This window comes from Corvus moneduloides, chromosome 16 (assembly GCF_009650955.1).
Source record: "Corvus moneduloides isolate bCorMon1 chromosome 16, bCorMon1.pri, whole genome shotgun sequence".
Taxonomy (NCBI): Eukaryota; Metazoa; Chordata; class Aves; order Passeriformes; family Corvidae; genus Corvus; species Corvus moneduloides.
This window is the reverse complement of record NC_045491.1, coordinates 16,442,064-16,464,822: the sequence shown is the minus strand read 5'-3', so window position 1 is coordinate 16,464,822 and position 22,759 is coordinate 16,442,064. Positions and strand designations below refer to the sequence as shown.

General features: G+C 53.2%; 1 protein-coding gene across 12 annotated transcripts in view; it reads right to left on the bottom strand.

Annotated features, from left to right (window-relative positions):
- Nucleotides 1-22,759, bottom strand: part of CAPN15 (calpain 15) — a 56,853-nt gene that overhangs the window by 14,776 nt on the left and 19,318 nt on the right. The gene's annotated exons all lie outside the window — the stretch shown is intronic.

Sequence of the window (22,759 nt, the reverse complement as noted above, 5' to 3'; positions counted from 1 at the left end):
GTGCCCAACCCTGGCAACTCTGTGTTTGCAGCTTGTTTGGAGCTCTCTGGAGGAGCTGACACCCTGCTCTGCCTTCTTGCTGTTCCAACATCAATTCTTTCCTCCTTCTTTACTCCACCCCACCATCTCTGTCTCACTTCCTGTTCCTGTCTCCCTCCTCTCCTTTCAGCTCCATACCACTTACCCACACTGGGATAACTCTATTACCCCATGCCAGACACCACCAAGCCAAGGAAGGCAGGTTTTGGTGTGCAGAGGTGTTTCTGTCTGGCTGTAGATTTTGGGGCCAGAAGCCTGGCCCAGCCAGCCTGGGAGCAGTAGCTCCGTGGTGCACCAGTGCCAGGACAGCTCACCAGCAGCTTCCCAGCTCAGCAAAGGGGGGTACCATGTCCAAGCTCCAGCTGCTTCCCCACTTATCTGTGAAGCAGAGAGGCCATGATGCCCTTCTGGCTGCACCAGCCCTTGGTTTCAATCTCCAATGCTGCCTGGGAATGCCTGAAACCCTGATGGGAGAATGGGTCCAACACGCGCCAGAATCACCTCGTCCCAGGGCAGGAGGTCACAATTACGTTTTCTAGGCAGGTTCAATTTCCAGAAAGTGCAGCAGCAGCAGCAGCTCCACGGCCCATGGTTGCAGGGAGCAGCCTTCCCCCAGTGTAGCCCTCCTGGTGCTTTCAGGATGCCATGTGTGCACTCACACTGAGAACAAATCCCAGGCCTGCATGGTGCCCTTTGTCCCCTGGTCAGGGTCATTTCCTGCAGCTTGGAACAAAGGTGGGGCTAAAGCAGAGTTTTCTGCTTCCTCCTCCTTCACACAAGGACAAACCAGCTCTCCCTCAGGTAAACACGCACCAGGAGCCCGGAGCCCTCTCTCCACACACTCCTGCTCCCAGATAAGATGGCCAAGTCTTAAACCCAATCTTGAACCCAAGCTCCAGGTCAGCTGTGCCTCTCACCAGCAGAGCAGGCCCCTTCCAAGCCCTTCTACCCTGCTCTGCTTGCCTGAGACCACAGACAGGGTTAACTGTGCAGAAGAAGCCTCCAAGTCCATGCCATGCCCTCAGCTCTTCCCAAGAACAGCAAAGTCAGACCTCCAGAGACCACGAGCAGCCTAAGTCATGGGAGCTGCACCTCAGTGGGCTCACCACTGGCTGCCTCTCCAGTGTCCCTTCAACAACCAAGTTCAGCCACCACACCGGCTGGAACAAAGGGAAGGAGGGTGTTTAATCCCATAAAGGGCAGGCACAGACAGCTCCGAGATGCCGGTGCAGCCTGTGGAAGGAACTGGGTCCTGGCTGGTCTCCAGAATCCCAAGCAGCAGCACCTGCACACGCAGCTTCCCAAGGCTCTGAGCAGACTGCAATGCAGCAGCGGGGTCTGGAGGGGAAGAGGATGCAGCCAGAACCCCCCTGAGGAGGAGAGAAGTAACCCTCCCTTTGGCTGGTACATGAGAAACTCTCCTGGGAACACTCCAGCAGCAGCAGCAATCCTACCACATTTCCACAGCATGCTCCACAGCCACTGGAAGAGCAGCTCCACCTTACAGAGATCAGATGTAACCTTCAACTCCCTTTTTAAATCAAACATTTCTCTAAATAAAGCCTGAAATCAAGAAATCCATTTTATTGCAAGAGAGAGCTTGAAAATTCATTCTGGTTCATATACAGCACCTGCATCGTTTGAACTCTGCAAGGTGTTTATTTACAGGAGTTATTCCCAGCTAAGAGAAATATAAACATTGATTTTTCTGCCTCAAGTCCTACAGCTGGGAGCCACTGTGCATCCCTCTCCCCTGCAGCAGCACCATGTCCACAACATCTGAAAGGGAGATCACTCCTCGAGCAGAGGAGGAGAAGGAGTTGCTGCCCGACTCTGGCAGCAAATGGGGCCATGAAGGGCACCGCGATCCTGTCACATCCATTTGTCTTACTGGGTAAGGTTCATCAAACCACAGGCATCAGCAAAAGGCAGGGGAAGGCTGTCAGCAGCCCGTGCCATCCAGCTCCATCCTCCTGCAGCGTTCCATGCTGTTGTTACTCAGTGCACACCGTGCACTGGCTCCAAAAAATCCACTCCGAAGTGCAGATGCCGCAGTGCTTGCTGTGGATGGGGACATCCAGCCACCAACCTTCCTGCTGCACATCCCTCACACCCCCATGGTCCTGCCCAGCGGGAAAAGGCTTCTAGCAATGCCACCATGGGACTGTGGAAGGAATCACCCTGTCCCTTCCCACAGAGAAGAGAAACGCAGGGTAACCTAACAGACAGAAGTACCACACGAGGCGACATTGGGATGTGCCGCATCACCAGACCTGCTCGATGTGGCATCAGCAACAAGCTGCAGGCTCAGGGAAGGCAGCACCGTTTCACTTGGCTGGGTGGGAGATCCAGGCTCCAGGGAGCTGGAAGGGAGGTGGAAGCCAGGACACTGCAGTGTGCTGGAATGGCCCTGGGAAGCTGTGACATCCTCTGGTCACACTGTCCCACTCCTGGTCCCATCTTCTCGCCCCATGCCACAGGAGTTGGCCCCTAACACTGTCCAAGTGCTGCTAGAATTTCCACCTACTTGACCTTCTCGGGAAAACCAAAAAGCCTTCCAGAAGGGCCATCAGCTCTTCCCTCAAAGGTCCTGCAGTGGCTGGGCCACCAGTGTGACAAGCTTTGACAGGAGACTTCTCTGCCTGCTGTTGCACACGGTTTTCCCTGGAAGCAAGTGGGAGATGCTCAGAAATGGGAGAGGACATGGGACACGAACCTTCAGCTGTACCCCACAGTGCTGGGTTCCCAGCCACCAATCCCCCAGCCTTGGTGACTGGCAGGACACCAGCCTGCCTTCCCCACACCCCTGCCTAGGACTGATGGACAATTCCAGTCCCTGCCTGGAATGGAATTAAATTTAGATGCAAAGATCCCACAGGGCACTAGGCTGGAACCTGCCTTTACATGGTCCGAGCCACACCAGAACATGGTGGGTTGTGGCAGCAGCCTCTGCCCCACAGCAACAACTTCCTCCCAAAACAGAACCAGCTGAAGGAGAAATCCATCCTCAGCCTGTCCAAGCTCCACACTTCTCCTTAAACAGCCTGGCTGGCTCCTTTCCCAGCAGGCAACGAAGCTGCGTGAGGAAATAGGGTTATCTCCAGCACCTATTCACCAGGCCCATCTGCTGTGTGTTAACACAGTCACTCTCCAGCCCCAGCAAACACAACTGAGATAAACATCTCCTGCCACCTTCCCTCGGGAGAGGAGCTCCTCCGAAACCAGGGACCTGGCAGCCACCCACCCACGGAAGGGCCTTCCTGGGGGACACTTCACAGGGAGCACGGTGACGCAGGTGCTCCGCTCCGCAGCCTGGCAGCAGGGAGCTGCTGGAGGCTCTTTTGGGGGTTGCACACAACAAGGGCAGCTCGGGGTGCAAGGAAAGGGTAACAGGGTACAACCCCACACCTCCAGCAGCATGGAAGGGGCTGGATCCGCATGGCTGTGCTTCCCACCACAGCAGCTCTCCCCAACCAAGGAGGAGACATCAGCCGGCAGGAGGCACCACCGCGTTGGCAGGAGTGCCCCTACCTTGGCAATCGCAGCAGCGTAATTATCATGCTTAAAAAATAATATAGAAGGTACTCAAACAAGCAGGCAGCTTTCAGCACATTGATCAGGTCCCAGGGAACCTCACTGCTCCAGGGATTAAGAAGGTTCCAGCTGGTCACCTTCCAAAACCACTTTAGGACAGTGATATCCCCGGGCTCTGCTGAGCGATGAGTTTGCTGAGCCCTGCGTGTCCAGCTGCTGCAGAGCCCTGGCTCCTACACAGCCATTGAACTGGCCAGGGGTGGCCACCACCTTTGGGCACCATCTGGGACTCAAGACTTCTCTGAAGCAGGGCAAAACAGGAAGGAACAAGGCAGGGTAGGAAATCGGGAAGTGCCTGTAACCAGCAGTTTGTGTCTTTCCCACTGGCAGGGAGCTGGTGGTGTGCCAGGGCTGTGTAATGTGCAGCTGAGCTCCAGGGCAGGAGATGGCACCCAGCCCTGGGCAGAAGCACCCTGGACTGCCAGAGAATGGCTTGAGGTGACCTGGGCACCCGAGTGAGAGATCCCAGGGCTCTGCTGCAGAGCCCACACTGGCAACAGGATTAGAGGAGCTTGTGTCAATCACACACAGCAACACAATCAGGCTGTTTCTCTAAATAAAACTCCTCCAGAGCAGCTAAAACCTTAAAACTCACGGCTTCGTTTCTCTCCCGCAATAAATAAACAAATAAATAAAAATCAATTGTTCTAGTCAGCAACACAAACCCCGAGCTCTCTGACACACAATGCATCCCAGCAAAATGCTCACTGACAAATACAAGAAAAAGCACTAGAATTTTGTGGAAGAAAAGAACAATTACCAAAAAACTCTAAACAAACCCTGCCTCAATGTCTGTGAGCTGTGAATCCCTTCCCCTCAACCCCATGCTTTCTATTTAATATTTCCCATTTAATTTTCTTTCAGTAGCACTGCGGATCCTGACCTAAGAGAGGACTGCTGAGCCTTCTCCTACACGGACCTACCACATCTCCAGAGCCAGCAGGAGCAGAAGGCACCTGTGCCCACCAGGAAGGGCTGCAGGAGGTCAGGAACCACTCGGAATCCCTCTGGCAGTGCACTGTTAGGAGCACACGTGGGTTGGGAGCATGAAGCCCGGGCGAGGAGATGCTGTTGGCTGAGCTGACTCACTCTTGCAGAGCCAGGCAAGGGCTGGGAGGCTGGACCTGGAAGGTTGCAGCAGATATACTGGCAGAGCAACACAGAAACACTGGGAGCTGGGACTTTCCACTTGGTACAAGTTTCTGTAGGAGCATCAGTGGAGACAAACAGTCTCTGATTCACCCTTCTGAACCCCCGAGGCTATAAAGTAAAGTGTCACCAGCTCTGTGCTAGCATCATCCAAACAGGGCAGGTTGCATAAGTACTCCCAAATCCTGCCTCCAAAGTGAAACAAGAAAATAAAACAGGTTTTAATATCAGTGACCTTCACCCCATCCTTCCAGGACCCTTCCAACTCAGGATATTCTGTCCTAGAGAGACACAGAGAAAAATAAAGCACCAGAAGGGACCTGTCTCTTTGCCCTTTTCTCCCAGATCTGCTGAGCAAGGGCAGAGACAGCAAAGAGACCCTCCCCTAACTCAGCCACGCTCTCCTGGAACACCACATCAAAGTGACCAAGTCAGGCAGTGCCAGGTGGTGCCACTGCAATGGCACCAACATTCCCAAAAACCAGGGGCTGCACCTCTCCACGGGTGTGCAAAAGCAGCACTCCACTCCCACAAGAGCGAGCGTGGAGGATCCCAGGATAACTCCGGTCAGAAGAGACCTCACAGGGGGTCTCCAGACCAAACTCCTGCTTCAAGCTGAATCTCTTAAAGAGATTACAGCAGCTTTAGACAGTCTGGTCTTGAAGACCTCCAAGCATGGAGACTACACAACCTCTCTGGGCAGCGACCTCACCTGACTGGCTGTCCTTGTGCTGAAATGCTTCTCCTTATATCCAGTCTTAGTCTCCTGTTTCATCCTGTGTTGCTTCCTGCCCTCCCACCATGTGCTGCTGTGAAGAGCCTGGCTCTGACCTCTGCATGATGTGTCTGTAGGTATTGGTAGAGCTCCTTCAATGCTTTCTCTCCAGCTGCAACTAATCACGGAATAGTTTGAGTTGGAAAGGACCTTAAAGTCCATCCCATTCCACCCCCTGCCATGGGCAGGGACACCTTCCACTAGCCCAGGCTGCTCCAAGCCCCAATGTCCAGCCTGGCCTTGGACACTGCCAGGGATCCAGGGGCAGCCACAGCTGCTCTGGGCACCCTGTGCCAGGGCCTGCCCACCCTCCCAGGGAACAATTCCTTCCCAATATCCCATCCAGCCCTGCCCTCTGGCACTGGGAAGCCATTCCCTGTGTCCTGTCCCTCCATCCCTTGTCCCCAGTCCCTCTCCAGCTCTCCTGGAGCCCCTTTAGGCCCTGCAAGGGGCTCTGAGGTGTTCCTGGAGCCTTCTCCTCTCCAGGTGAACACCCCCAGCTCTCCCAGCCTGGCTCCAGAGCAGAGGGGCCCCAGCCCCAGGTGATCAACTCAGTGGGCTCCTCTGGACTCACCCCAGCAAGGCAACATCTTTCTTGTGTTGAATTCTTGACTGAGCCCAGCTCCCACACCCTCTCCTTGCAGGACTCACACTCCAGCTCCCTGACCATCTCAGAGCCCCAACACCAAAAACAGCTGCAAAAAGGTCACCACTTTCTTCATGCAACCTCTGACACCAGGTATCTCCTTCAGCCAGGACCAGAGCTGGGGCCCTGCTCTGAGCTCCCTTTGCTCCTTCAGTTGGTGGAAGGGAACCACAACAACTACAACTACACAAATCCCTCCTTTTGTTGAAGCCCTTGAGGAAATAAAGATTTCTTGATCCTGAAATATTAATTTTTGAGCGCTCTGGAGCTTTATCATGTATTTATATCTGCTCTCACTCTTTAGTGCCAATCCAGGACAATCTGTCAAGGAGTTCTCAGAAACACAGCTTAGGTTGGGGATGGAAAATCGGCCAAGGGACCAGCCTGGTCCCCTTCCATGACAAATTCTCCTGTGGCCAGGACATCCCTTCTTTCTGGAGGTTCCCTTCTCCCAGCCCAGTATCAGCGCTCCTGACCATTCACTGGGGCAGGACAATCACATTTATGCAGAAAATGACCATTTTCTAGAAGTAATAACCTGCAATGAATTGAAACAGGACAGCTCTATTTGTCCTGTTTAATAATAAAGCAATGGGGGCAGGCGAAAATCCCTCATCAGAGCAGAAGGGAGGGAAAAAAAAAGGTCTAATACTGCAGCAGGAAACCATGCGAGGTTTCAAGCACTTGAATGGGGCCATTAAAGACCCAGCAACACCACACAACCCTCCCTAGAAGGTGCCAAGAGGCTCAGACAGACACGAGGAGTTTCCCAAGCTGATGACGCACTCCAGTTCCTGGGAATTTCTTGGTCCCATTGCACCAAACCTCCAGAGGGTTCTTGCACAGTTTCTATTTAGTTTCTTCTTTTCCCACACTGGACACAGCTCCAGCAGCTCAGATGTAGAGAAGAGGCTGGGAGTTTTAATGAGAAGTTCCCAGGGGAAAGCTGAACTCTGCTAATGAGAGGTCTGAGAGAAAAAACACTGGCCCAGCTGTACAGAGTGCACTCAGCACAGGAGTTTTCTGGCAGCCAGCAAAGCCACAGAACACGCTCTCAAACTGCAGCTGTCCCTGCAATTTACTCTCTTGTCACCTCCCCAAAAACAGGGATTTCCTGTCAGATGTCAAGGGTGAGAGGGGATATCTTGCTGGGGGACAGGCAAGAAAAGACTTCAGAGAATCACAGAATGTCCTGAGCTGGAAGGGATCCACAAGGATCATCCAGTCCAACTCCTGAGCTTGCACAGGACACTCCAAAACCCCACTCTGTGCATCCCTGAGAGCGTTGGGCAATTCCAAGGCAATACTCTGTAAATACAAGTGCTTGCAAGGGATGCAAGTGGGACAGAGAACACACTCCTCTATGCTCCCACCAGCCATGAAGAGACACCAAGGAATGTGTTCAGAGTGTGGTGGGAAACAGGAGTAGGGCAGAAGCTCAGCTGGGACAGGAGCACCCTGAAAGCTCCTGTGACACACACCAAAGTCTGGCTCTGATGGAGAAGGGAAGTTGAGGAGACTGTCATTGCTTGCAGTCCTCTTCCTGGCTGAAATGCCTGGGTTTTGTTCAGGAAAAGGGAGGGAAGGGGCAGAGTCTTTGAAGGGATCTGCCCATGTGAAGTTCCTGGAGTTGCTGCAGGAATGCCAAGTGACACACACCTGGAAGGAGCGTGCCTCATGCTGGCTGCCCTCCGAGCCTGGGGACACACGGGGAGCCTTACCCTAAACTGATGGACAGGAGACAAAAGACTTTCATCATTCTTCATCAAAGCAGAATCAGAATCTGGAAGGCTTGTCTTGTGAGAAAAACAGGCTGTGCATGATTAGCCTTTAATACACCTTAATTGCTGCAGTGTTGTAAGAAATGAGCTCTCAGAAGAAAACCAGTTTGGCTGGCAGAGCACAGGCACGCTGGGACAAGACCATTCTCAAAGGCTCCTTGGCTAATGACCAGGTTTCCCATATGTCTGCCAGGGCAACAATAACAATCCCTGGGGATACAAAAGGAGGAGACAGACTGAGTATTTCAAGGAGGTCAGCAAAGTCCAGGTTCTAGCTTTGCTCAGAAGTTTTGCAAGCTCTGGATTCACGAGCTTTTGATGAGGCCTCTCACCCTAAAGCAGCACCTCCTGCACCTGTCCAAGGTTATCGAGATGCAGGGCACAGATGAGATAGCCAACAGCAATGTGACTTCTTCAAAACCCAGGATGGAGGCACTCTGTAGCTCAGGATCATCATGGGACAGGCTTTGGAGCAGCAAGGCTGGCAGGAGAACAGCCCAGGAAGGTCCCTCTGGAGCCTCAGCCCTGGAGACAGCCACCAGCACAGCCTCAGCTCCTCCCAAGCTGCACTATTTCTCATTAAGATCAATTCCAGCCTGTTGTTATAATTAATAACCTCATCTTGCCTCCCTGCATACAAGCAGGGGAAATTTCTGCAGTTGCAATCACACTTTACTTCAAAGAATCCAATTTAGCACAGCGCTACTGCTGCCATCATTCCTCTTACTCAATGACTTTATTTACCTTTTCTGTACCTAATTTCCCCAGTCCTTTGTGTGCCTGGGGAAATTAAAAGCAAAAAATACCGAGCTCCATTTGCACCCAAATATTACAGCAGGGGGAGGAAATTTATGTCCTTAACTCGGGCCAGCGCTGTACCGTGGCCATTAACACATTGATTTGGCTCGAGGAGGTGATGAACTGAACAGCCCTGCTTTGACTACACAACACTGACTTTGACCAAAATCTACATATATTGGATATTTGAACCCTCTCAAGAGCAAATACAGAAAGGAGGTACAGCAGTTTTACAGGGGTTTGTCACAGTGGCGTGAAATCGGTGTAACTTGGGTGTAGAAAGCACAAAGGACCTCTGGTTCTGCCAAAACATCAGTGAGTGCTTCAGCGTGCCTGCAGCTCCCAGAAAAGCTGCTTTTCCAGAGGAAAAAAGTCCACAGTCCTCCAGCAAATGCAACACAAGAATTCAAGAATTTTATGGGTTTTTGTCAATAAAAGGCCTGAATTCTAAAAGACTGATGGCCCCAAGTTCTGTTGGATGCTTGTAGCTTCAGCTTCTTGCACACTTGGGGCAAGAAAACACTTTGAGAAATGTAGTTTTGCACTTTAGAAAGCCTGGTAAAAATTGGATCAGCTACCCTGTATGGTTTTTATAATTACACTCCGTCTGTGGTCCGAGCAGAAAGTTTCCCACATAAAATAAAGTTGTCCAGCAAAATTCATGAGCACCTAAAACAGAGGAAGCACTGAACATGTGAGCAGGTCACATCACACAGGGATGGGAACACAGATCTCCAAGCCTCCCCTGACATCAGGACAGCGTAAGATGTACAGAAATCAGGGAATATCAAGAACAGCAGGGAGAGGATTTATGAGCAATGCACCAGCTCGAGGACTAGCAAGATGCTGGGGAGGAACAGCTGGGAAGATGATGCTCTTTAATACTACTGCTACACTAATTCATTTCAAATCATGGCAGGTTTTAATTTAAAAACCCAACAGAATCTGGAGTAGGAAAAGGGGGAGGGATGGCCAGAAGAGCTCAAAATGGAAGGATTTCAGATGAAAGGCGAGAGGGAATGGAATAGAGGACATCTCTTTGGATGTCTCATGTCTGGAGAGCGAGGCATGGGACAGGTTTGAGGAGCTGCAGGTGATGCTCTGAGAGCAGCTCCACACTTCCACCTCACTCTCACAGCCAGCATCACCAGCTCAGCTCCAAAACACCACCCTGTACCTTCAGAGAGTCAATTAAATCCCTTCTTCCCAGCATGAGAAGGAAATTCAAAGCCACTCGCTGTCTTTGAGGCCTGTGCTGCTGGGGGATGCTACACGAGTGTGGAGGTGGCTGCCTGCCCCTCATGTGGCCCCGCAGGGGTTCTGGGGTGCTGGGAGCTATCGTGGCACAGGCCCAGCCACAGGGAAGGAGGTGGGAGGACACTGCCAAGCCCCTCTCTCCTTTTGTCCCGCCAGTTCCCAGCCCTACATGAGGCAGGCTGCTATTTGCTTCAGGAACAACCATCTTTTGCCCTAAATTCTCCCTGATTAAATAAATCAAGGCATAGCTCCAAGGTGCAATTAAGACAAAAACCAACAGTAGTAAGAGCTTGGTACCATTTGGGATGGAGGGGGAGAGCAAGACTTGTGTTTCCATGAGGTCTGAGACTAAGGAGAGCGGGGCTGCAGCCTGGCAGGGGGAAGCAGAGCCCTCAGCCTCCTCTTCCTCCCCTCCTACAGCTTTAACTTGGCCACCATCCCAGCTCCCAGCAGAGCTGGTGCCAGGAGCTCTTCCTGCAAACGAGGAAAGCTCTCAAGCCAAGCCCTGCAGTGGCACTGTCCCATGCCAGAGCAGGCAGAGCCCTTCCCGTGGCTGCCAGCGACACTGGGGCACCTCGGGTAGGACCATCCTGGAGAGCTGGAAGGCAGCAGGGCACTGTGCTCCATGGCCAGCAGCTGTCAGGCTCCTCAGGATGATTAACAGGCCTTAATGAAGAGCTAAGCCAGTCCTGGACCTCAGGAAAGCAGCTCATGCTTAATATCTCAGCCAACAAGCTTTGCACTGATCTGCAGAGAGAAAGAAAGACCACCAGGGGACAGAGAAAGAGAGGAACTCTGGCAGCTCCTGGCATCCCTGGAGTTCAGTGTGTGGTCAAGGCACAGGAATGAAACCACTGCAGCTACTCTACAAATATCCCCTGGCAGCAAGGGAAAGGCAAGGACAGAGGTTCTCCTCAGAGCCACTGCCACCAACAGCACACCCTGCTGCCTCTCCACATGCCTGGCCATGTCACATCTCCTTTGGTGACAGAAGGTCAGAAGGCAGAGGGCAAACCTGAACACCCCCTCTCCTACATCAGGAAGCCTGGCCAAAGAACACCAATCCCAGCAGATTTCGGTGCACAGAGCAGAGTCCCAGCTGAACTGGGTACTGCAGCTTGTACACACACACACACACTCTCCACTGAGCCCTTGGCTCCCCACACAACTTCCCACTCCCTGCTAGGTGCTGCAAAAGGCACACCAAGGCCTGGTGCAGCTGCTGTGCTGGAGCCATGGACCTCCCACTGTGCTGACCTGGGCTGGAGAGGGGCTACCACGGACAGCAGGGGCTCTGGACAGCAGCAAACCCCACCAGCCTCGCAGATGGCTCCCACCTTTCCTGCTCCCAGAGCATCCACACCTTCTCCAGCTCTGTTCCCCTTCCCAGGTCATGTCAGGTCAAGCAGCTGAATGCAAGAGCACACAAAATTTGTTGCTGCATCAGGCAAGCTTTGGGGAGCCTGTTGCCAGCTGCAGCAGGCTCTGCTCCCCTTGCAGGCTTGGGGGGAGGAAGAGCAAGGAGGGGGAGAAGCGGCCTCAGGTGCTGTTGGGACTCAGGGCAAAGGAACCAGCATCTCCCCCACGCAGCAGGAGGAAGAAGCAATTTATTGTGACAAACGGTGAAAGCCTGCAGCGGGGTTGGCCCTTCCTGTCAAAGCTGGTGAACCACACCAAGAGAGGGGAGGGCCTGGCAGTCAAGTGGGATATGCATCACTCCCGGGGGGGAAACCATCAGCAGCTCAGGAGAACCAGGCTGCAAGAGATCCCTGCCTGCCCACCTGGGATGCTGGCGAGCACTGTGTGAGCCAGCCAGCCCCCACTGCTGGTCCCCCACTCCTGGGGCTGCTAACTGCCACCTCTCAGTGTCCCCTGCTCCAGAGGGGTCATGCCTCAGCCCTTCAGCCTCAAAAAGGGGTTAAAGGTTTGGGCAGAAGTGGCTGGGATGGGACACAGGGTTCGGGAGCATCTGGCAATGTAGCACAAGTGGGATGTTCATATCTGCAGCTTGAGCTCGTAAGTGAAGTTCTTGTTGGCTGTGGAGAGTTCACACTCCCAAAGGACAGGAAATAAAATTTTTAACTTTTAAGGGACCTGAAACAAGGAAAATCTGAGATGCCAGTTGTCTGGATTAGCCAAGTGAGAACAGGCAGAAGCCCCTCCTGAAGCAAAGGAATTCCAGGGTCCATTTGGTCTGTAGCGAATACAGAGAGATGGCTGTGTCCTCCTCAGCTTGCAACACCTGCCTGGCTGCCACATTCCCTTTTTCCACAAAGTATCTGGTGGGGTTCCAGACAGAACTGGGACTGATTTTCCCGCTGCAACCTAAGAAACACCATCAGCACCCAAAAAGAATGCGGCTTCACACCTGTACAGGCTTCCTGTACGCACCTGTGCAGCTCTGTGCCTGCAGCAAATAGTGGTGTTTTGGAGAGCCTTGGATTCTCCTTCCATGGGGACTAGACAGCAGCCAAAGCACTGACAGACCACTAGGTCTAAGACAAATCCAGAAATGAAATGTGAATCTCTCCAGTCCTGGCAATGCACCTTCACCCTCCTCCAAACTCCTCTTACTGCACGGCAGAATCATTTCCAAACCTTTGGGTCAATCCCGAGCCGCTCCTTCCGAGCTGCAACAGCCACATGTGGGAACACACACTTCCCTGAAGCCCAGAATAGAAAGCAGCTGGAGTTGCATCTGAACACTGCAATGGGAACATGAAAGATTCCCAGACACTCCTCTTTTTCCACTGAGCCCATTATGGGCTCTTCTCCCCTCTCTCACGTCACATACAGCTCCTTCAGCTGCCGATTTTCCACAGGTGCTGAACTTCCAGATGCTCCTGGAGGCTTTTCCATTTTTAAATTTATTCTATTTAAATAACAGGGGCATATGGTTTATTACAGCTATTAAAGGGTGTGTGCATGGATGGGGGGGGAATCTGATGCTGAGATCCAGAAGGCCCCCAGGACCTCTGAGCACCCAGGCATTGGTTCCTGGCCCCAGAGGAGCAGAGCCAGCTCTGCCTGCAAACATCACCCGAGGGCTGTGAACGAGTTTCCAGCTCATCTACATCACATCAGGTCCTTCAGTGCTCGTGAGGAGGTTTATACCAGCCCAGGAGAGATTCAGGACAGCTGCCACCCCCTGAACAGGCCAAATCTCCAGGACAAGACCAGCACCAGGATCCAACCAGGAGCTTATAAGGGCTTCCATCACCCCAGTTCCACTAACAACAGCTCCGTGCATGAGTTGGGTTAGCACAGCTGAAAAAAGATCCCACAACACGCCAGCCCAGCTTCTCTTGGGAGAGAAAAGGATCCCAAGGGAAACCTGCTGATATGTTCCTCATCCCAGCCGCCACGGTACCACAGGAGGAGCTCACAGATCTGGGCAAGGAGATCCTTGGAGTAACTTTTGATCAACTCTCTCCAGGTTCCATTTGAAACGGGCTTGAGAGCAGCACAAGCTGCTCTTTGAAGGAAGCCCAGGGATGTAGGATGCAGGATGTAGGGAGGGAGGCCCTTCAGCTGAGAAAGTGGGAAGGAGGGAAAGTACTGACAGGACTGATATCCACAGTTATGTCTCACAACACAGCCTTACCCTGCTCTCAGCAGGGAGGGGAGGAGGCAAGGAAAGGAGCAAGAAGTTGAACTCATTAAGCTTCTCTCTCATCTCAGGAGCTGGGACAGCTTCAGCAAGGAGGGTGGACTCGTGGGACCAAAGGACACTTGTTTCCATCCATTTAGCTCCCCACACCTGAGGTATGTTTGAACAGTCACTTCAAAAGCAACCCCCGAGGAAATCAGGCTGGATGAAGAGGAACCTCTACTTGTTGTTTTCATTTCTCTGTCTTTAAGCCACTTACGGAATTTCTTTTTAAGTGAGGGTCTGTGGTCTGCCTCAAAGAGCCTGCACTCCCCAGAGCCCAGAGCGGGGTGAGGTGGCCATCTGGAGCCAGCACTGCAGGGACTTGTGGCCTTGTGCTTCTCTACAAAAAAAGAAACCCTGCTCCAAACCGCCAGAATCTCTCTGTTTTCTGAGACACTGCTGCAGCAGGTGCCTCTCCCCCCTTTGCACCTCGGTTTTCTCACTGGTACATCACACAAAAAGCAAGGGGTGTTGACATCAGGCAGAGCTATCCTTGTGCCTTTCAACACTTGCCCAGTGTTTGAAGAATCCAGCATGGAAAATGCCTTTGAAGCTTCACATCCAGCCAAGAAGAGGCCAAGACAAAGGCATGGTCTATACTTTATCCTGGTCACATAATCATGGAACCACAGAACGGGCTGGAAGGGACCTCAAAGTCCATCTCATTCCATGGGACACCTTCCACTATCCCAGGCTGCTCCAAGCCCCATCCAACCTGTTCTGGGACACTTCCAGGTATCCAGGGGCAGCCACAGCTTCTCAGGGCAACCTGTGCCAGGGGCTCACCACTCTCACAGGGAACAATTTCTTCCTAACACCAGGGTGGTCAAGCTCAAACATGATGGAAGGGGGCTACAAACACACCCAAGGCCACAGAACGGGCAGCTGGAAAAGGTTTGCTGGGACAAACAGCTCCTGGTGTGGGATTGTGCAGACAGATCCCTTGCATGGACTAAATGGCAAAAGTTTTGCCTTTCACACACCACTCAAGAGCTGTTTTCCATCACTCCTCCTACCACAGCCCACAGAGGATACACACATTCTGCACCAGGTAACAAAAGCACCTGCATGTGCAGGGTAGTTTGGAGGGACAGGTCCATTTGCTCAGATGAAGACCACCTTGTACTGTCTTTAAGAACAGGGAACAACTTTAGGGTCACACACCTCAACAACAGCATTTGGAACTTGTGCTGGCAGCCCTCCTATTCCATGTTTGAGGCTGTTTCACACCACTTGCCAACACAGCTGGTGTTTGAACTGAAGGCTGGTGTGGGAGAGTTTTCCTGTTTCCCAGGACTAGAGAGATGTGGGACTAAGGCTATGGGCCCATAGCTGGAAAGAGCCAGGAAAACCTGATGGGACTGTAAACTCAGGACTCACACACATCCCCTTACTCCCACTGCAACTTCCCGCACATGGGGAGGCTGCAAGAGGAGATTTACTGGTGGCTGCCAAGCCAAATTGCTGCTCAGCTGAAGATTTATGCTGCAATTTGTAGTGCTGTTAAAATAGAATAGGAAGAGTGGTGGGGGAAGAGGAAGAGAGAATGAAAGAGAGGGGAGGGGAAATGGATCAGGAGCAACACCACAGCTCCAAAGCTGTCTGCTCCATCTCTCACATCTCCATTGAACTAAACACTCTGCATTTCCAGCTGCTGTGCTCCAGCCTTCAGACCCTGCAATGCCAATGCCTGGGCTCGCTTCGCAGCGGGGCACACGCAGGGTACAGTTAATAGAAATCCGTCCATCTCCACAGCACCTGAACTGTCAGGCTCAATAAATACAGCCGGCAGAGAATGGCACAAAAGGGACAGGGCATCTGCAGGCTGGTGGCTGCTCACATGACTTCCACACTGCAGCCACCAAGGACAGGAGAAGGGATACCCCCATGCCAAATGTCACCCACTGCCTTCTCATTCTGGCACTGGTTAAACACCATTCCTACCTGCTGAGCTAAATTATGCCCTGCACCTCCAGGAACTTGCCAGCTCTGCACACCAGATCTGGTGGAAAAGGGCTGTCAAGTCATGGATTGATATCCCTGCATGTGCACAGAGCCATGGGACTCCCCCACCGAGGCCCCCACTGCCCCCTCCTCTGAGGAGAAGCCAAGGAAAGGTCAGAGTGCCCTGCAGCTCCCAGGGAATCCTGGTTCTGCTCTGCACCACTGGGTGCTGACACACAGTCTCCAAAAAATCAAAAGCAAAACCTCTTTAGTGAACTTCAACAGAACAGCTTTCCTTTGACATCAGGGTAACTCCCCATGCCCTGAGCCAGCCCTCTGTCCTGTACTGCCAAAGCCATGGAGGAATTTCAGAATGACAGCCAAGGAAACTTTGCCCTTTCAGCCCCTGGGCATCCCCGCAGAAAGAGCCAGGCCAGGCTCATTCCTCATTCCAGAAACCACCCTAGGGCTGGGGGTTTCAGTTTACTGAGAGGTCAAACTATGGATCCAAACTGACCCCCCAGGCCCTGGGGAGCTCTCAAGCCCTGAAGGACCTCCTTGAGGTGCCCCAGCCAGCAATTGAGTGCAGTTCCTTCTTGCAAGGGATGGGAGAGGATGGGCTCCTGTGCACGAGTCCCACCAACAGCAATGGATCTGTTTGTGTGTGTGCTCCTGACCTATAAAGGTCACTTTTCCTTCTCATGTGCCTGAACTTTAGAGGGGACAACTAGCCACAGCTCCCTAGAGGCTCAGTGGGATAAAACACACTGACCTTCCTGTGGTTTGGCTGGGAATGCTTCATCATGCACAGCCTACTTGGCATTTTCATTTCCTGGCACTGGTGGCTTCTAGGACAGTCCTGTGCCAACCTTCAGTGCCAGTGTGCAGGTGAAATAGCTCTGGGTGTGCAGAGTTGATCCTGGCCTGTATCCTCTGGCACAGCATCCTGTGTAGGCAGTGACAGGGGCTCCCTCAGCACGTGATACCCCAGCTTAAAACCCTTCTGTGCACCTCCAGCCCCATCAAGCACCAAGTCAATGGTGCCTCAAGGCCACCCCGGGCAGTTGCCAGTCACAGATCACCCTCCAGGATCCCATCAGCAAATACCAGGCTACAGGAGGGCACAGGAGCACTGCAGGACACTAGAAGCCCACCATGGTCCCAATGCCCCAGCAAACACAGGTTCAACACATGAATCCATGCTTGGCCTCAGATTCAGTTTGGTGTCACTGTGCCCTTTCAAAACGGGGGCTGTTTGGGTTCTCCAGCCTCTTGGACACAGAGGGGAGGATTTGGTGAGTTATATGGAAGGGCCAGGAACAGAGCAGAACAGTGCTGTGCTGGGGCAGACTGAGCCACACGACCACCCAGCACCCCAACCTGCTCCTTCTGCTCATGCCCCAAGCTCTAGAGCTATTGCCACCTTAACTGAGCCAGCAACACATCTGGCTGACTCCTGGAGCAGGCAGACAGGCTGGAATTAGCAGGGAAACCCCTCCAAGTTATACTGTACCCTGGAGGCCTCCAGGCTGGGTAATTCAGACCGTAGCACTGCTTACTGCCTTGTAAAGATGACACACACTTAAGTGTTTTGACAGCTGGAATCTCGAGGATGCTCCTGGCTGGAGCACGTGCCATTAACCCTCCTGAGCCCAAGTGCCAGAGGGAAGCATCCTGCCAGCACAGCAACCCCAGAGAGGCCAGGCTTGGGCTGCTCCAACAGCTCAGTGTCCCTTCCCTGCAGCACAACACTGAGTTTTCTACCACGGAGAGCAGCTCCTGCTGTGGTTTAAAGCTCCTGAACCTCATCAAGTCACACACACGCTCAGAGACAGCCCTGGGTAAGCTCAGCACATGTACTCCTCAAGGACACCCTGAAGGGCATCACTGCCTATCTGCACGGGACAGAGGAGGAAGGAGCACACGTGCCCTGGAGACTGAAATGCTGCACCAGACACAGGGGCCCTGTCAGCTGCTGTGCCCTCCCCATCATACTGCCACCAAGAGCAGCCCCTGAGCAAGCCAGGGCTGCAGTGCCCGCACCAGTGTGCCCAGAAGACATATTTGCTGTAGGAAAACATAACCCAGGGAAAACAGATCACTGGGTGAAGCTCTGCTGGAGATTCTCTAGGGCGTGTGTAAAGTGCTCAGTGCCAGTCACTGCACATGCCACAGGGGCTGCTGGGCAAGACAGCAGCAACACCACTGATCAGTTCATTCTGTGCCATGGGCTGCAGCCTGAAGCTCCTGCAAAACCAAAGTCTTTCCACATTTCAGAAGCACCAAGTGTTTCCATGTTTGTCCCTCCCCACAGATGGACACAACAGCTGTGGGTAAGGCAGCAGGAGAAGCCTCAGCTCCCGGGCAGGGAAGGTACAGTTGGTGGCATGGGTCTGATGGAATGTCCCAGTGCTGCATGGGGCACATGCCAGCCAACACCAGGGCTCTGAATGAAAGGTGCCCTCTCCTTGGTGTACCAAGGAAGCAAGGGAAAAAAATACTGGTATGTATACACACACACACATCTGTCCATCTACCTACCTACAGCTTCACTTTTCCAAGGTAGGGAGATTAAAATCAGGTTTTAAGGAAGACAAAATATCCTGCTTGTGTCTGCCTTGTCCCCATTCCACAACTGGGGAATGTTGCTGAAGGCCAAGGAGCATGGACACCGTCCTCTCCCACCAAACGCCAGCAAGAGCCAGCCTCCCAAAATCCTCTTTTGCCGTAACCAACCTGCCACGCTCCAAATGCCAGAGCCCAGCTCTGTGTAACCACAAGCCCCAGTGTGCGATGCACAGGGAGCACTGGGAGCAGCAGGGCTGGAACCTGAGTGTCTGCAGAGCCAGCTGAGCTCTGCACTGCTCTGGGCAAGGGCAGGCGAGGCCCCTCCAGCTCCCTGCAAGCTGCTGACTTGGCAGCCTCCAAGCACCTGCAGCCCAAACTCTCCTCACCCCCCACACCGCTCCGGCTCTCCTGCTGCCAGTCCTGCCGCCATCCAGAAGGGCTTCAGGCTGCCTTCACACTCCACTTCCAGCTTCCTTCTGCTTTGGATGTCCTGCTGCAGCCTCAGAAATGCCATCTGTAACGCAGGAGCAGCTTCCTTCTCTTCGGATCAGTTCTCCACACCTCCTCACGGTGACCTGGAGCACCCGCCCCTCGCAGGGACTCGGTGATGCCCGGGGGTGCTGTGAGCTGCACTGGCTGGCAAGGGGTGCTGGCTGAGATCCTGGTGCCTTGCCAGGCAGAGCGGGAATGCTGGCAGGGTGAGAAACATGGGAAGGTGCCCAAGTCACAGAAAAGCCCAGGGCAGTTTGTTTGAAGAAGAGTGGCTGAAAAGGCACGGCCACCTGGATGGGTTGTGGGTCCCTGGGCAGGAACAGAGAGATGCAGCACAGCTTGGCAAATGCAAACAGCACCCAAGCAGGGCTCCCCCTTCCCCTCTGTGCCCTTCTGTTGGCAGTAGCCCCGTGCAGAGGGTTGTTTCATCCCAGGGAACAAAGGCCTGCAGAGGGTTCATTCAGCACAGCCTCCCCTCCACACACAGCACCAGGCTCCAGCCGCGCTGGGATCAAGGCGGCCTTTCAGGGACATGGGGCCAGGGATCATGGGGGAAGAGGCTGCAGGGAGGTGGGTGCAGCTCTGAGCATACCCCCCCCCCACCTCACTGTTTCTGACTCATGTTAAGTCAGAGATGCCAGCCCAGAGCCACCAGTGTCAAACTGGATTAAGTTACTGGTTGGAGAAATCCAGCACGTGCCTTTCACAGCAACCAGTAGCCGGTAATCTGAGAGGGAAGCAATGGGCTCTGCAGTGATCCCAGGGAACACTGGCTGCGGAGAGGGAAGGGAGCTCCCTGCCCACCCAGAGAGCAGGAGGATATTCCTGCCTTCACCCCTCCTCTCACAAGCCCACAGCCTGAGGTCAGTGCAGGCCCATCTCCCTCCAGGACAGACGCTGCACACTGTTAGGGGGATGTGTTTGCGGCTTCCATCCTGATCCCGAGAGAAGAAATAACCCTCCAAACACACATTTTCCTGCATTTCCTCGATCCTCACAGCAGCTCCGCCAGCTTCCCAAGCTTCCCACTGTCGTTACATCCCTCCACCAGCTCCTGCCAGAGGACTGAGACCATTTCACAACTCCAAGCTACGTGTGTGACACCTCTCAGAGGGACAAGCGATTTGCCATGAGACATGAGACCACGTTCCTCCCTAGGCAGCCAAAGAAAGCCAAAGGAGCAATGCAGAAGGGTTACTCTGAAAAAAAATATATCCCTGCTCTGGCTCCTCTTACTGTTCCCTGCTCTTAAAACATATAACAAACTCAAAAAATTCACCACCTACCAATTCCTCTCCCTCCCCACCCCCAACACACCTGGAAAAACACCGAATCCCAAAGGGCTCTCCCAGGCCCTCCACCCACACATTCCCACAGCACTGATTACCAGAGACCAGCTTCCTTCACAGCACAACTGCATCTCCAGGGTCTCTTCCTGAAAGAGATGAAGACTGGATCCATGCACAGCCAAAGCTGGATGCTAAACTCCTTCATGCAATGCAGCATCCAAAGCAAAACTCCCTAACACCTGCACTTGGAGAAGGACCTGAACCCATGCTCCTGGAGCAAAAGTGCTCAGCTCCTGCCGACAGGAGCATCCCCAAACCAGGTAAAGGTGCTGGTTTTTCCCTTCTCCAGGCTGGCACTGTTGAATGGACAGCTCTGCTGTGCTCTCCATGCTGTGACAGCAACATTGAGGCAAGAGGGTCAGGCATTTCTGCTCGGATTTGGCCAAGCCTGCTGCCTAAGACGAGGATATGCTCCAGCTGCCTCTGCCCTGGATTTGACCTCCTTTGAGGCAGGATGGCTCTTGTGGGACATGGAAATGAGGAAGGTTGGAGGGCACACAGGGAGCAAAGGGAGGTTTTGTTTGGGGATCTGTGGAGAACTCCTGTCTCCGCTGCTCTGCACCACCCTCCAAGTTATCCATGGCTCCAGAGCTACAAATAGCCCCAATTTAAACAACTAATAGGCTTTGTGACCGCTGGAGCAGCCAGCCTGGAGAGTGGATGGGCAGGGCTGGGAGCCTCAGGCAGATGAAACAGCATTCCATGCTGCCAACTCCTTGGCACTGCAACACCTCCTTGAGCAAGACACTGCTCCAGACACTGCGGGCTCTGGTGAGAACTGGTGAGCAAACAGCTCCAAGTTTGATTCCCATCAAACAAGTATGCACAACAACCTGCAGCATCTTTACTCAACCAAATCCCAGCTGAACTCCACAGCAGCTTCCAGAGGGAGCACAACCCGCACAGGGATGCATCCACCTCACTGAATGAAGCACCTGGGGAACACAAGCTCCACTCCCGTGTGATGAGCAGGCCTGTCCTGAATGTGAGAGCTGATGGTGCCCTCGTGGTTTGGAAGAGTGGCTCCTTTTTCCCTCCTCATCCCTCCTCTGTGGATACACAGAGCACGTGTTGGTGACCCCCAGCTGCTCCACAGCCACACCACAGCCATGTCTCTGTTCTCTGCATGGGGGCCTAGGAAGGGAGATGGACCAGCTGGACCCCAGAGATCCCTTCCAACCTCAACCGGTCAGTGATTCGCGAAAGGTGCAAAATAAACTCTCTGAGCACATCCAAATCCATGCAGGTTGCTGATAAAACCCAGGGATCTGTGCCTGCCCCATCCCAGGTCTGTTGGGGCACCTGTACCTGCTGAGACTGCCAGACCTCCCAAGGCCAGTGCCCGACCTGAGATCTGATGACAGCAAACAGAAGCAGGAGATCCCCAGGTGATTCCCTGCAGTCACCTGATGCTTTACCAGGAGCTTTTCTTCCCAGAATCTCATTTCTCTGGGCCCTGGTTTCCCCAACAAGAAACACACAGAATCATTTAGTTGGGAAAAGTCCTCCAAGTAGATGGAGTCCAACTGTTCCCCCAGCACTGCCAAGACCACCAGTGACCCATGTCCCCAAGTGCCACATCCACATGCTTTTTGAATGCTTCCAGTGATGGTGACTCCACCACTGCCCTGGGCAGCCTGACCATCTTTTCTGTGAGGAAATTTTTCCCCAATATCCAACCTGAACCTCCCCTGGCACAACTGGAGGCCCTTTCCCCCTGTCCGGTCCCTTGTTCCCTGGGAGCTGACCCTGACCCTCACCCAGCTGAACCATCCTGTCAGGGAGTTGTAGAGAGCAAGCAGGTCCCCTCTGAACCTCCTTTTCTGCAGACTGAACACTGTCCTGGTGTCCTCCAGACACTTCAGCTTGTGCTGCACTCAGAGCTGAAGTGCCACAGCACAGGAGGGTGGGAAGGAGCAGCACAGAGCCACATTCTCTCTCCACACAGCTCCCTGCCACACTTCCATAAGCCAGAGTCCCGTCACTAAAATCTCCACCAGCCTCAAAACAACTCAGAGCCCCCAGAAAAGGCCTGTGTGATGCTGCCCAGCAGTTGTGACTTGCTGCTGTTCATGTATATAAATCAAGGGCTCACAAACACCCAGGACACTCAGGCTTGCCTGGAGTTTCTCCCCAGAAGTAAGTGGTGCTTCTGAGGAGCAGGGGGTGACACAGCAAGTGCCCTCCCACCACCTGCCAACAACAAAAGCAGGTCCCCTCACTTCCCTCTAAAAGCAGGGAGATTTACATATTTTTAGCATACCCTAATAATAAAATAAAAGAACAATAAAAGAGTGTGTTCCTCCCTCCACCGTCATTGAAACCCAGAAGTATTTCATTCTGCAAAGGCTTTTACAGAAAAATATAAAGCCTTTGGGGAATGCTGTGGGAAAGCCCAGAAAATGAATATCCTCTGGAAGAGGAAGGAGTTCAGAGAGCTTCAGCCAAAGCCAGTAGTGGGCAGAGACACTTAGATCAGCTGCACAGACCTTGCAACCCTTTCTCCAGAAAGCCCCTCCTAAACAGAGTGAAATCCGGAAGTTCTCAGTACTCAACAGGAGCCTGTTCATGAATGCTGGGAGTGAGGAGTAGGTGAACAGGAACATTCCCTTAAATCTCACCAGGAAACAGTTCAGGAAACAGAGCCCCAATTCCCTCCTAACCCCTTACAATGTGGAAGGATACACCCTGGAGAGGTGCCACCACCACTTCCAG